Consider the following 15,657-nt stretch of genomic DNA (forward strand, 5'->3'; position numbering starts at 1 on the left):
GTTTCTGAGGTTAATAATAAATGCTGCATGTTTTTGAGGTTAATTAATAAATAAGGAGTGATCCACCGAAGACACTGCAAGTGAGGCCTGTGGACAGGAAGCATCATCCAGGAGCTTGCTAGCAGTCCCGGTTCTGGGGACTCCCCTGTGACCCAGTGGCTAAGACGCCATGCTCCCAATGCAGAGGGGCTGGGTTTTGACCCCTGGTCAGGGAACTAGGCCCTATGTGCTGCAGTGAAGAGCTCACATGCTGCAGCTAACGACCTCGCATACTGCAACCAAAAAAATAAAAGATGCTTCAAGTCGCAACTAAGATGTGGAACAATTCAATATTTATTATATTTTAATATTAATATTTAAATTATTAAATAAATATTAATATTTGTTTATTAATAAATATTTTAAAAGAAATCGAGATTCTTGGGCCCCAGGCCAGACTTCCTGAGTCAGAATCTCAGGAATGGAACCCAGGAATCTGTGTTTTAACAAGCCTCCCAGACAATTTTTGGGCACACCAAGGCTCGAGGAGCCCTGACCTAGGCAACCATCAACAGACTACTCTTCTGAAGAAGAAGGATGTCACTATGTCACTGGGCAGCAGCAGCATGATGGTGTGTTTATTAAGTGGCCTAAGCCCTACCCCAAAGGACACCAAAGCCAAGATCTTATTAGAAATAGACCAAGGGGGAAAATCCATTAGCTTTTGTTTAGATTGCTCATGCTACATCCATGCCAGTGAGTTTGCAAAACATGCCACACCTCTCCTATGACTAATTGTTTTGAAATTGTAGGCAAGAGGAGAGGTGGAGTAGTTCAGAGAATTAAGCCAGAACAAGTTGTTTAGGTAGTTTGAAACTTTTTCTGGTCATTCCACTGACTTTGTCTAAATAAACTGAGAGCCAGGACAGGATCTTACTCATGCTTTTATTACTAGCAACTGGATCACAGCCTCACTCACTATAGCTGCTCAATAAATGTTGAAAACTGAATAAATGAATGAATGAAATGAAATGAAGCTTTTGTCTTTATTTCTCTGTATTAGTTTTATATTGCGACTCAAACAAATTACCACTACTTTAGTCTCTTAAGCAACAAAACTATGCCAAAGCCTTTGACTGTGTGGATCACAATAAACTGTGGAACATTCTGAAAGAGATGGGAATACCAGACCAACTGACCTGCCTCTTGAGAAACCTGTATGCAGGTCAGGAAGCAACAGTTAGATCTGGACATGGAACAACAGACTGGTTCCAAATAGCAAAAGGAGTACATCAAGGCTGTATATTGTCACCCTGCTTATTTAACTTATATGCAGAGTATATCATGAGAAATCTGGGCTGGAGGAAGTACAAGCTGGAATCAAGATTGCCGGGAGAAATATCAAAACCTCAGATATGCAGATGACACCACCCTTATGGCAGAAAGTGAAGAACTAAAGAGCCTCTTGATGAAAGTGAAAGAGGAGAGTGAAAAAGTTGGCTTAAAGCTCAACATTCAGAAAACTAAGATCATGGCATCCGGTCCCATCACTTCATGGCAAATAGATGGGGAAACAGTGGAAAAAGTCAGTGGCTGACTTTATTTTTCTGGGCTCCAAAATCACTGCAGATGGTGATTGCAGCCATGAAATTAAAAGACTCTTGCTCCTTGGAAGGAAAGTTATGACCAACCTAGACAGCATATTAAAAAGCAGAGACATTACTTTGCCAACAAAGGTCCGTCTAGTCAAGGCTATGGTTTTTCCCGTAGTCATGTACGGATGTGAGAGTTGGACTATAAAGAAAGCTGAGCACTGAAGAATGGATGGTTTTGAACTGTGGTGTTAGAGAAGACTCTTGAGAGTCCCTTGGACTGCAAGGAGATCCAACAAGTCCATCCTAAAGGAGATCAGTCCTGGGTGTTCATTGGAAGGACTGATGCTAAAGCTGAAACTCCAATACTTTGGCCACCTGATGTGAAGAGCTGATTCATTTGAAAAGACCCTCAATCTTTGGGAAAGATTGAGGGCAGGAAGAGAAGGGGACGACAGAGGATGAGATGGTTGGATGGCATCACCGACTTGATGGCCATGGGTTTGGGTGGACTCCGGGAGTTGGTGATGAACAGGGAGACCTGGTGTGCTGTGATTCATGGAGTCACAAAGAGTCGGACATGATTGAGTGACTGAACTGAAGTGACAAAAAATTTATTATCTTATAGTTCTCCATGTCAGAAGTCTAGAATGAGTTCACTGGGTTAAAATCAAGGTGTCAGCAGGGCTGTATTTCTTTCTGAAGGCTCTAGGGGAAAATTCATATCCTATAGCACATGGATAGTTGGGAGAACTCAGTTCCTTATGGTTGGAGGACTGAAGTACCCACTTCTTTGCTGTCAGCTGGAGGGGCTTACCTCGGTTCTAGAGGTTGCCTGTGTTCCTTGACTCGTGACCTCTTTCCTCCAACCTCAAAGCCATAAACAGGGGGTTGGGTGAGTACCTCTCAGGCACTGAATCTCTCCTGCAAAACTCCGATTCTGACATGTCTCTCTGACTGACTCTTTTGCCTTCTCCCACTTATAACAGCTTATACAGTTAGATGCATCCTAGTCAAATAAGATCCATATCAAGATTCATAATCCTCACTGTATCTGCAAAATCTCTTTTGCCATGTAAGGTAACATATTTAATTCTACAAATTAGGACATGTACAACTTTGGGAGCCATATTATGCCTATGACACTCTATTGGACAAAGTATATTAAAATCATCTGAATCCCAGGAATTTGGTGGGGAACAGATATGATATTCTTAAAGAATGCACTGGCACAGGTATAAACACCCAGAATTGGCCCTTTGTGAGATGATGAATTTAGAGAAATTTATAGCTTTCTATTATCACCACTTTTCAAACTTTCCCTCCTATACCCCCTCCTTCTTCCACACAGAGCTAGACTGCGCCCAAGCTCTTAACCCTTCCTCCTCTTTCCTTTTCCTGCTTTCCAATCAAAACATAATAGAAATAGTTATTGATTGGTTTAGTATATACTGAGTATTTTCACACAAATCATCTCATTAAGTTACCATATGTTCTAAATTCAGTAACTGTATTCTCAATTTAGAGGAAGAGGAGGTTTAGAAAGTTTAAACAGCTCATTCAAGACAGTAAATGGTAGAGCTCAGATTCTATTACAAGTCTCTCTTTTTAACCACTGCAAATTCTACCTCCTTGTGATGGCTCATTTACATATTTCCTCTACCCCAAGAAATAAATAGTAAACTTAATTCAGGCTTATATATTCACTAGTTGATATGCAAAGACATACATATTAATCAGGACTCTCCAGAGAAAGAGAACCAGTAGGATAAACATATGTAACTACATATATATGAGGAATTAGCTCATGCAATTGTGGGTACACAACCTGCAAAGTGGAAAACCTGAACGTTGGAGGCGTAATTTGAATCCAAAGGCCTGAGACTCATAGGCGTCAATGACATAAATTCCAGACATAGTCTAAAGGCCCATATTTTAGGAGCATCAGAAGCATTGATGTCTATGAGCAGAAGGTGGATGTCCCAGAGCAAATCTACCCTTCCTCCACCATTTTGTTCTATTTGAACCCTCAATGATTGGATGATCCATCCACATTGGTAAGAGCACTTTTCTTGACTCAGTTTGCTAATTCATTGGTAATCTCTTCTGGAAACACCTTCACAAATACATCTGGAAATAATATTTTACTAGCTATGTGGGCATGCTTAGCCAATCAAGTTGAACATAAAAATAACCATCACAGGGGCTTTCATAACAAGATCTCAAGCTGTAACAAACAATCCCAAAAGTGAAAATCAAGGCATCTTGTGATGGGCGGGGAGAGGAAACTGAAACATCTGGTTTCACTTGGTCACACATATTTACAAAGCCCAGCATAGTAGAAGTTTAAGGGAAGAGCACTAGAGAATTATTTTTCATCTTTTCTACACCAGAAAAAAAAACAAAGCACTTGCTGTTTGGAGTAAGAAGGTTTAGGGGAAGTCTCAAAAAACTATTTCTATAGATGCAATATTTGAACAAAGTCCCCTCACTTCTAGACTGAAATTCTATTTCTACCAAAATTGTATTCAATTTGGTCAAAACACTCCTTTAATGTGGTAATCTGCAAACAGAAATAAGAACAATTGAGTAATGAGTTATTTTGCCCCTCTTGATTATTTAACCATTCTTTGTCTAGTTTTATTAATCGGCATTCGGTGACTCATTATTCGTAAATACAGATAAAATATTTTGCTATTTGCAGACACCATGGTAGCTATAGAGATAAAACAGAGAAATAAAAAATTCAACCACAGATTGAGACGCACTCAGCAGCCAGCAATTAAAATATGACATGCTCTCACCAGGGTACAATCTCATTTTTATCCTTATCCTGGGTGATAGCTTAATCAAGAAACCCCAAGGAAACATGGATTTAATTTTAAATGACTTGTTTGTTTGGAAGCCTAGTCTTGTCCGTAAGAGATTCACTTTTAATAACTGTCTCATGAAGGGCAGGACAGCCCATTTCCTTTTTGTTCTACCATTCATGAAAAAGAACTATGATCCTGGAGAACAGGGACCAGACTATAGTTCCTGCCCCCCACCAAAGACTGTTTCACCCTTACATAACTTTCCTGAAAGAGCAATCCAATCTAACGTTTCTATGACTTACACTTTTACTGAAGTCATAAATGTTTACCAGGTATATAATTTGCTATGAATAATAATGCTATAGCCATGCCAAGTGTTTGTAGTTTAATTTTTTTTTTTTTTTTGCATTAACAGGGCTGGCTCGGTGAAAATGATAATTTGAGTGAGTCGTCTTCACCCATTTCTTCTCTTTCAGCACTAATTGACTCCTATGATACCAAGAGGACATAGGATGCCATTGGATCCATCTTCTACATCTGTCACTTCCAGACTTCACTTACCTAGAATGTGCTTTTCCAGGGCACATTATGTGGCTCTGGAATTTGTATTACTGATTTTAAGCCCCCATTCCACAAAACTTCCTATCCAGTTTGTCTCTCTTTTCAAAACTTAGCTCTCTAGTAGATAGATAAGGAACCAGAGGCAGGGTAGGGTCTATAGCTTATCTATTTATCTGTATTCCCAAGATCTAGGTCACTGCCTGGCTATAATAATAAATAAGCACACTCAAAACCATGTCAATAGTAATAGCATGCATTTGTATAGTATTTAATATGTGCTAAGCGACTATATATACAATTTTCATGTACAAACTCATTTTCTCTCATGGAAACTCTCTGAGGTAGATACAAATATTATACTCACTTTACAGATGAGGAAATTAAACCTGTCAGTTGAACTAATGAATAAAAGATGCAAAGTTACCACATGTAATTAAACGGATCACCTTGAGACAGTCCATCTGGGGTCTGGAAAGGTACTTGGCAGTGAAGGTGTCCAGGGTGGGAGAGGAGGACAAGTCTTTTAAATCTCTTCAGTGACACAGTGTCCAGCTTATAGTTTTTCAGGAATCTCTCTTTGTCTGTGGTCTTGCTTCAGATGACTCTGCTTCATCATTTTTCTAATTTTGAGGAGTTCCAGGAGTTGGGATGTTGTAAACATGTTTTCCCAGGTCAGGCAAGTTCTGTGGTGAAGTCACAGCTCTGCAATCCAAGGAGCCCATGGAAAATAGTAGATGTGAACAGGGAAAGCTGTGTAAACAGCTAAGAAGCCTGTGGGTCAGTCCTGGGCCAGGGTCTTCCTCTTGTACGCAGGGTCTCTATATTAGTTTTCTATCTACTTGACACATTACTGCATTCTCAGGAGCTTAAGCTAACACCACACATCATCTCCCATTCTGTGGATCAGGAACCTAAGAACAGTTTATCTGGGTCTCACAAGGCTGCGGTCAGAGTTTTGCCTGTGCTTTCATCTGACGGCGCACTCAGGGTGCTGGCAGCTATCGGCCTGAGGACCTTGCCTACTTGCTGCTTGTTGACTGGCAGCTGCCTCAGTTCCTTGTCTCATGAACCTCCCAATACAGCCCCTCATTTCTTCAAAGTCAGCTACAGAGTTTCTAGAATGAGTGAAGTGAAAGTCGCTCAGTCGTTTCCGACTCTTTGTGACCCCATAGACTATACAGTCCATGGAATTCTCCAGGCCAGATTACTGGAGTCGGCAGTCGTTCCCTTCTCCGAAAGATCTTCCCAACCCAGGGATCAGACCCAGGCCTCCTGTATTGCAGGAGGATTCTTTACCAACTGAGCTATCAGGAAAGCCCCTCTAGAATGAGTATGCATTACCAAAGTGAACCTGCATCTGCTCACCACTATGCAACAAAGCCAATTTACTGACACCAGTTTGTGGGGAAAGGATGTACAGTTTATTTCATGCTCAAAAGACCCAAACTCCTTGATGCTTTCAGGGAAACTTTTTTTTTTTAACTTTTTAGTTTATACTGGAGGATAGCTGATTAAGAATGCTATGATAGTTTCAGGTGAACAGGAAAGGACTCAGTCATACACATACATGCATCCATTCTCCCCCAAACTCCCCTCCCATCCAGACTTCCACACAACACTGAGGAGAGTTCCATGTGCTGTACAGTAGGACCTTGTAGATTACCCATTTTAAATTTTAGCAGAGTGTGGGGCTTCCCTGGTGGCTCAGCGGTAAAGAGTCTGCCTGCCAACACAGGAGACGTGGGTTCGACCCCTGATCCGGGAAGATCCCACATGCTGCTGAGCAACCAAGTCTGTGTGCCACAGCTACGGAGCCCAAGAGCCACAACCACTGAAGCCCAGGGGTCCTAAAGCCTGTGCTTCACAGCAAGAGAAGCCACGGCAATGAGAAGCCTGCACACAGCAACGAGAGAGTAGCCCCCACTTGCCACAACTAGAGAAAAGCCCGAGCAGCAATGGAAACCCAGCACAGCCACAAATGAATGCATAACAAAAAATAAATTAAGAAAATAAACACAGCAGAGTATACATGTCAATCCCAAGCTCCCTAACCATCCCTTGCCTGGAAAGCATTTTTAAAGGCAATATTTGGGAGTGAGGGCTTCAAGAGTCATGACTTTCTTCTGATCGGTTAATGGTGAGGAAACAGGGTGGTGATTCAAGAATTTCACCATCCTTCTGGTTCAGCCAATCTGGAGTCTGTGTGTTTATGCTCAGCGCACAGTCAGCACCTGCCACGGGTTGGGGATTGGCCAGGTAGGGTGTCTTAGTCCCTGCGGAAAAAGAGGACTCAGTTTACTTCTGAACGTCTCTTGTTTAATGACTTCTCCTCGGTTTCTTCATTCCTTCCCTTCCCTATTTAGTAGCTGCCTACTTTCCTTTTTGAAACTCAGGGCAGGCCTAGAAGACTAAATCCTATTTTCTACAAACAAGAAATGGGGGACACAGAGAGGCTACTGTACCCAGGAGAGCCCTCTAAGCAAGACAGAACGTTATACATCCTATCGTGATCACTGAAGTTGTTACCTGAAAGACTGGGTTTGTCTCTTGTTGGATACTAAGTTAAAAGACACAACCAAGCCAAAGATGGGGGGAAAGAAGGATTTATTCCTTGCAACAATGAAGGAGAACACTGGGGATCTTTCTCAGAGCAAAACTGGGGAAGTTTAAAGCTAAGGGCAGTATGCATATTCATGAAGGGGCTTGGGCAGTCAATGGAGTTTAAGCTTTAGTTAATAAAGTTGCAAGGGTTAGAAAAGGTCAATACATCATTTCTTAGGTTCCAGTTGTCCAATGCTTTGTGACCCCAGGGACTGTAGCCCGCCAGGCTTCTCTGCCCATGGAATTTTTCAGGCAAGAATACTGGAGTGGGTTGCCTCCTCCAGGGGATCTTCCCGACCCAGGGATTGCATCTCCTGCATTAACAGGCAGATTCTTTACCACCAGCACCACTTGAGAACCTGCTTTGTTCCCTTAAGATCATTAATTATCTGTTCAAGGGCAAGCATTGTGTTCAAACTTAGATCACATAACGGCTTAGGACAAAAATGGCTTCTCTTATGGAAAGAAAGTCATGCCTGATTCTCTTGCTCTGGGGAATCCCTACCCTATTTGCTTAGAAGGTGACATTCTCTCACCTTTGCCACATTCTATTGTTGGCAGTCACAGGTCAGCTGGTATTCAAGCAGAGGACATGAGTTCCAGACCGTGGGATTATGATGGACCCTCTTGAAGGAAGCCCATGACACTACACAGGACTGTTAGGTGCACTGAATTCACCTACCATGTGAGTGGGTGAGATCAGGAACCCTGTCTGACCTGTTCATGAAGGTATCTGGAGTCCCAAACAGTGCCCCTCCTCAACGAACGTCTGTCTGTGAGTGAATGACTTCTGGTGTCGTGCATGTGATAAAGAAACAGAATAAACATGACGGGCAGGAATGAGGCTTTACACACCTGGTGTGTAAAGATGCCTCTGTACTCCTAGCTCACCAGTCTGTCTTCTACAACAGAAGGTGAAGAAACTGCTTAGAAAATTGAGCCTGGAGATACGAGAGGAGGGGAAAAGTCTCCTTTTCTGGTACACAGAAACCCAACCTGCTCTCAGGAGGGCTTAGAGCCCAGGTTCCCTAGTTGTTCTGGGTGGCTCCGTTCCTCATAAGCTTTGAAAGCACTATAAAAACATTAACAAGGGTGCCACGCCTTTCTTTCTTTTTTATAGTATTTATAACTTATAAACCCTCAGGGAGAGTTTTCTTTGAGTCGCATTCTCCTGGTAGCAACACTGGACACAAAGAGGAAACAAACAGAAAGACAGAGAGACTGAAATGATAAAAGAAAAATTTTAGCATTAACGCAGCTCGACAATCCAGCTAAAGATTAAGACCAGACATGGCTTGAAGCCACCGAGGACTTGGCTGTTCTTCCTAGAGTGTTTCCCGTGAGGTCTGTCTCGTTGTACTAAGTCTGACCCAGGTCGTGAGGCTGTGGGCAAGCAAACATGCAGAAGCAGGGCCATGGGGATAAGAGCACAGCAGACACTCAGGATGTGACCTCCACCACTCATTTAAGACGTGCAGAAACAGGGCAGAGTTTGACTGACAAACGGCCATGTGCTGGACAGAATCAATCGGAAAACACTGGTGTGGCCGTGTTCACATCCTAGTGTGTTAGTGCACAAGGGTATACGCAGGCGTTCAGGAAGGCACACCCAGCCTCGCTTTCTATAAATCACACGGCTATGAAGGGGAGAAATGAGTTAGGAGGGAAGAAAAAACATTAGACTTTTCCTGCATGGTGACCTAGACAGCGTGTTGAGAGCAGAGACATTACTCAGTCGACAAAGGTCCATGGAGTCAAGGCTCCGGTCTTCCCAGTGGTCACACATGGTTGGGAGAAGGCAGAATGCCAAAGGATTGATGCCTTCGAATGGTGGTGCTGGAGAAGACTCCTGCAATTCCCTTGGGCAGCAAAGAGATCAAACCAGTCAATCTTAGGAGAGATCAACTCTGAATATTCACTGGAAAGACTGACGCGGAAGCTGAAGGTCCAGTATTTCAGTCATCTGATGTGAACGGCCGACTTATTGGAAAAGTCCCTGATGCTGGGAAAGACTGAGGGCAGAAGAAGAGCGCGGCAGAGGATGAGTTGGTTGGACGGCGTCACCGTCCAGTGAACATGAACTTGGGCAAACTCGGGACATCGTGAGGGACAGGAGACCTGGCGTGCTGCGGTCCACAGGGTCGTGGAGTCGGACACGACTGGGCGACTGAACAAGAACCGAGATGCGTGAAAAACACAGGGATCAGAGCTCAGGACCGCTGTGGCCTCCTCTCTAGCAGACTTTCTAAATTCTAACTGCACAGAAGTTTTCAAATAGGATAAAAAATCTATTCACAGGCTGATCCTTCACAAAAACTTACAAATCACAACATACTGTATGACTAAGAGGTAGGCCCTGAAATCAGGCCGGGAAAACTCTAAGAGGGAGGGATTTACTCCCAAAGAAGAAACAGTGACCATGTGAAACAAAACACAGAAGAGCAGTGAATGGTCAGCGTCTCCCTTCCCAGATGCTATTTACACCAGGGGCTTCTAACATGCAGGGCTCACCTTCTTGTCACCAGCAGGCCACACTCACTCACCACAGGCTCTAAGGACGTGAGTGATCCACTATTTACCTAGGGGTCTAGGACTTTCTTTGTCTTGTTCCTTTCCTCCAGTACATGCTATGTGGCTAATGATGAGATATGTCACTTATCTCCAGCACTCACCCATTACTTCTAGATAAACTGGTTGGATGAAGGGCCTCAAAACACTTTTGTTATTCTTCCATAAAATGTTCAAACATCTTCCTAACCAAGTCACCAACTGGGGAGCTGGAAGCATTTAAAACCTTTCCAAGCACTGGTCCTTCTGGCCAATGTTTGTGATTACAGATGATATTCAAAGAAGTCATAACTGAACTTTGTTTGAACCCAGGAAACCAGGAGAGCTTTTCTCAAGAGACAGAATGTACAATGGCAAACATTTTACATGTTAATTAGGGACAGTCAGAATTCTTGGAGCTGTTTACAAAGATATGCAGGCACAAAGAGAAGCTCCGCTTTGCTCTAGGTAGGAGACTCTGTGAGATTCTGGCTGTGCTGCATTCTTTGGGTACACCATGAGTAGAAAGAATATGTAACAAACTTAATGAACACAACCATGAACTGACAATTCAGTTGAATTCTATACATGCCTGATGCTAAAACTGAAACTCCAATACTTTGGCCACCTCATGTGAAGAGTTGACTCACTGGAAAAGACTCTGATGCTGGGAAGGATTGGGGGCGGGAGGAGACGGGGACGACAGAGAATGAGATGGCTGGATGGCATCACCAGCTCAATGGACATGAGTTTGAGTGAACTCCGGGAGCTGGTGATGGACAGGGAGGCCTGGCGTGCTGTGATTCATGGGGTCACAAAGAGTCGGACACGACTGAGCGACTGAACTGAACTGAACTGATACATGCCGAGGACGCTCAGAAATGCACAGGAGTGGTGGGAAGATGGTGTAAGAACTTGAATTAAAGTCTTCACTTGATACAGTGATGATAAGAAGGAGCGGGGACCCAGTGGGAAGGGGAAAGGACACAGACATGACAAATGGCTAAATGTCACATCAGAGCGCAAAGACGTCGCTGCAACAATGTTGAAATGCTGTCTTTGTGCTTATGGAATAAAAGTAACGAAAAGGCCAAAATAGGGAAAATCAGTTTATCTGGACCTTGGACAGGCTTAGAAACAGAATTCTACTTTGACATTTAAGACAATCCAAATCTTATCAAGATTACAACTTCACTAACATTTGTCCTCTAAGCTGACAAAATAAGTCTTTTCTAAACCACCTGCTCCCCACCCACCACCACCCTGCCAAAGAGGAATTGTGATGGATGGATTGAGAGCACAATAATGAGAAAACATATGTAAAAAGTCAGATAAGCCTGGCTCTCTCTGACACACCAGCCAGTCTATGAGCTTGGGTGTCACTGTCTATGAGTGATGAGCTAGTCGGCCCTTATCTGCTTCACCCAAAGGGGAAGCACTGACTCTTAGTCTGCTAGTGCTGTTATTGCAAAGCTCTAGAGAATGGGTGGTGTGAAGAACTGAAACGCGTCGTCTCACAGTTCTGGAAGCCAGACGTCCAGGACCAAGACATCAGCAGGGCTGGCACCTTCCGCGGCCCCAGTCCTTGGCTCGGAGATGACCGTCATCTCCCTGTGTCTTCACATGGCCTTCCCTCTGGGTACGTCTGCATCCTAAGCTCTTCACGTAAGACACGAGTCATATTAGGACTAACTGCTTCATTTTGCCTTAATTACCTCTTTAAACACCCCTCTCCAAGTGCAGTCACATTCTGAGGCGTGCGTATTATTCAGCCCACAACAGACTCCAAGGAAGTGGAGACCAAGATGGGATTTGTCAAAAGATGCTTCTCCCTCTGCAGTGTCCCCATCATCTGTACACCACCACTCCTGGCTGTGAGCTCTGTATATGAGCTCACAGTTCTCCGATCTCCGCCAAGGCCAGCAGTGATTTTTTGATTCGAGGAGCCACTGTGGGGTCTTCTATTTGACCTCAGAGTCCTTCATAGAAACTCACGCGACAGTCAGAGGGAACCCCCAGCAGGCTTTCCTTTTATCTTTTCTCTGGCCAAACTGTACTTTCTCAGTGGATATTGTGCCTGCATGTGACCCAGGACAGCTGTATTTTCAAGGTGTCTCTATAATTTCACTTGGAAACACAACATCTTCACAAATTGTAGCTCAGCTTTCTAAAATGTGATAGACATGCCACTGGCAATATCTGAGACAAAATAAGCAGGGTATCAAGTTACATTGAATCAAACAGTGAAAACGCTACTCCTTTTTGATAATTTTTTAGTTTTTTCAATTAAAGGAAAAATAAAGTGTCAGTTTGGGGCTAATATGTCTTTAACACATGACAGGAATCTTCCTAACAAAGAGAAAAGCCCTTAGGTCAGAGACTTCAGCAGGTAAAAATATTAAGTTAAAACTTAATATTGTTTAGTCTCCATGACATTTATTTTCTATCACTAGGTAGGTGATAAGTATCCATATATCTTTTAAAATTAATCTGTCTTAAAAACCAAGTTAAAGAAAGTATTAAAGGAATCATAGTACAGGTGGTATTTAAATATGGCAAAAATCATGCAGGCCGTTTTTGTATGGGTAAGTTGCAAATGACTGAAATCTGGGAAAATCTGCTTTATTTCATTTAACTCTATCAACAACTCTATGAGGTAAGTTTTATTCAGCACATTTTCACAAAGAAGCAACTGAGGCTCAAGTAGTTTGTTGTTCAAGATCACCCATCTAGTTATTTGCAGAGCCCAAAATCACATGTAGGTGTTGTTTGACTGCAAAGCTGATGCTCTTAACTACTAAACAATCCCACCTGTTCATCAGGCCCACAGCAAGTTTTTCAGTAAAAGAATCTAAGGGCCTAGAGGAAAACACCTCAGGGATGGGAATGTGACTAAGGAAACCTGACTTAGGTTGAGGTTTAACTGCTATGTGAATAAGCATTTCTTCAGTCAGTCAATAAATTTGAACTGAGTGTCTGCTACTGTCATCCAATAAACTTGGTGCTGAATTACAATTTTTCTGGGAGGAACCAAAGACATGAGCTCCCAGACAAGAAAAACAAAAGTCAAACAAAGCAAAACAACCCATAGTGGGGAGTCTCTTTTTCTCCATGGAGATCACCCCGTGGCTTGAGAATGATATAACTACCAAAAGATCACCCAAACTTGTCTGCAGCCAAGTATACCGATCTTCTGCTCTGGACCAGAAAGTAAATATTAATGCTCTTCTCTCTAATGGAACATTGCGCCATAACTACTTTAAGGCATGAGACTCTATGAAGAACAAGGTAGGAGGTTCTCATCCAATCTCTGCTGGTAGGAGTTTCTTAGTGTTGGCAATAGTTCCCACTAATTTTGCCAGAATAGTCATTGCAGTCTTTTAAAGACTTTACTGAGGAGGACTGCCAAGACTAAAAATTCAAACTGCGACACGGATCACAGTCCAACTCACTGATGCTTCTCCACCTCCCTATACAGTCAGTCACAAAAAGAGGTGATCTAAAAACTTAACCCTGCTGGTCAGCAACTGCCACGAACAATTCTGTAATTTCTATAGCAGTAGAACAGCAGCGTGAAGAAGGCAATGGAATACCTCTCTGCAACCTCCGTCTGTTTGCGGGGATTCCATCAGCAGCCACATCCAAGAGGCATCCACAGAAATCCAGCATTAGCAACTACAGGCCGCCCCTTGTCATCTTGGAGACCTTCTCCCACTTCAGCTGAATCAGAGAAACAGAAACTCCTAAACAGAAGCCCTTTTTGCAGAGTCAGTTTGCGAGTTTCCCTCTACATCTTTCTTCTTTGTGAAGTGCTCACAAGTTGGGGGGGAGCACCTGGAAACTTTTGATTAAGTATTCCCTGAGAGTCAGTCTCCCCCACGTACTATCTTGGCACTGACTGCCACTCATCAGAGGCAGAATTCCCTTTAGGCCTAAGCAGACAGGATGGTTGGAGCTTCTATCAAAACATACCAGCCACTCAGTAGATGCAGCCAATTTGACCACAAGAAGCTATTTTTAATAACCTCTAAAAAATGTTGGGCACCATCACATGATCACATTTGTTCCTTTCATACTGGTTGAGATGACGTGTAGTGACAAAAAACATGAAATGAATCCTTCTAAATGATTTTAACAATTATTGATCCTAAAGTAACTACATACACTTTTAAAATAAAGCATATAAATCTAAGGCAGATTATTTACTCAGTCAGATGAACAAATAGATTCTCAGAAGAAGGTTTCCTAAGGAATCTCCAGTCTACAGGTTGAAAAACGTTACATTATGCTATGAGCTCTTTGAAGATTAAGTGATGTTTTATTTAGATTTAAATCCCTAATGCCTAAACCAGTGCTTAGCCCATAGCAAGGACTTAATAAAAAATAGAGGCATGGGAGGTGCTTTGTTTTAGTGAACACTTGTGGGATTCATGGAGCACTTATCATGTGCCAGGCACTGGTGTAAGTGTTGTACATGTATTAATTCATTTCGTCATCGAATAACCCTAAGGGGTAGATGTTTTTACCATCCATATTTATAGATGACAAAACTAAGGCTTAAATATCTTCAATAGTTTGCTCAAGGTCACACTCCAAATAATTTTAAAAGCCAGGATACAAACTCATATTTTATTGTTTTTCATGCTTTTAAATGTAGCTTCACAGAGACCGTAACTATGGATATTCCGTGGGGCCTTGGGCATTGCTGTCCGACCAAATTAATAGGATGCCAGTTGCGGTACACATATACAATGGAATATTACCCAGCCATATGAAAGAATGAAATCATATTAAGTGAAGGCAAACAGAGAAAGATAAATATATGACACCACTCACTTGTGGAATCTAAAAAAATGATACAAATGAACTTATTTACAAAACAGAAATAGATTCACAGACACAGAAAACAATCTTACGGTTACCAAAGAGGATAGCAGGGTGATGAGAAAGACAAATTTGGAGTCTGAGGTTAACATCTTTGTGTATGTGTGTTAGTCACTCAGTTGTGTCCAACTCTTTGCGACCCCACTGACTGTAGCCCCAGGCTCCTCTGTTCTTGGAATTTTCCAGGGAAGAATACTATAGTGAGTAGCCATTCCCTTCTCAGGGGGATCTTCCTGACCCAGGGATTGATCCTGGATTCCCTGTATTGCAGGCAAATTCTTTACTGTCTGAGCCCCCAGGGAAGCCCCAACATGTTTACATGTATTTAAAGGATGTATTTATACATAATATAGGTAGACAAGGAGGACCTACTGCATAGCACAAGGAACTATATTCATTGTCTTGTAATAACCTATAATGGAAAATAACCTGAAAAAGAATATATACACATATAACTGAATCACTTTACTGAACACTTGAAACTGATACGACATTGTAAATTAACTATACTTCAATTTAAAGAGGCTTCCCTGATTGCTCAGCTGGTAAAGAATCCACCTGCAATGCAGGAGACTCTGGTTTGATTCCTGGGTCAGGAAGATCTGCTGGAGAAGGGATAGGCTACCCACTCCAGTATTCTTGGGCTTCCCTTGTGGCTTAGCTGGTAAAGAATCTGCCTG

The 15,657-nt window shown here is 42.5% G+C and overlaps 1 long non-coding RNA gene across 2 annotated transcripts in view; it reads right to left on the reverse strand.

The window, feature by feature from the left end:
- LOC129563591 (uncharacterized) overlaps positions 1-5,568 on the reverse strand; it is a 78,664-nt gene extending 73,096 nt beyond the window's left edge. For both annotated transcript variants that reach the window (XR_016038256.1, XR_016038257.1), the window contains exon 1: positions 5,392-5,568. This is a non-coding gene — a long non-coding RNA (uncharacterized LOC129563591). The remainder of the gene's footprint in view (positions 1-5,391) is intronic.
- Positions 5,569-15,657: the final 10,089 nt, after the last annotated feature.

Source organism: Moschus berezovskii, chromosome 9 (genome assembly GCF_049115385.1).
Source record: "Moschus berezovskii isolate FMDL1 chromosome 9, NW_MosBer_1.0, whole genome shotgun sequence".
Taxonomy (NCBI): Eukaryota; Metazoa; Chordata; class Mammalia; order Artiodactyla; family Moschidae; genus Moschus; species Moschus berezovskii.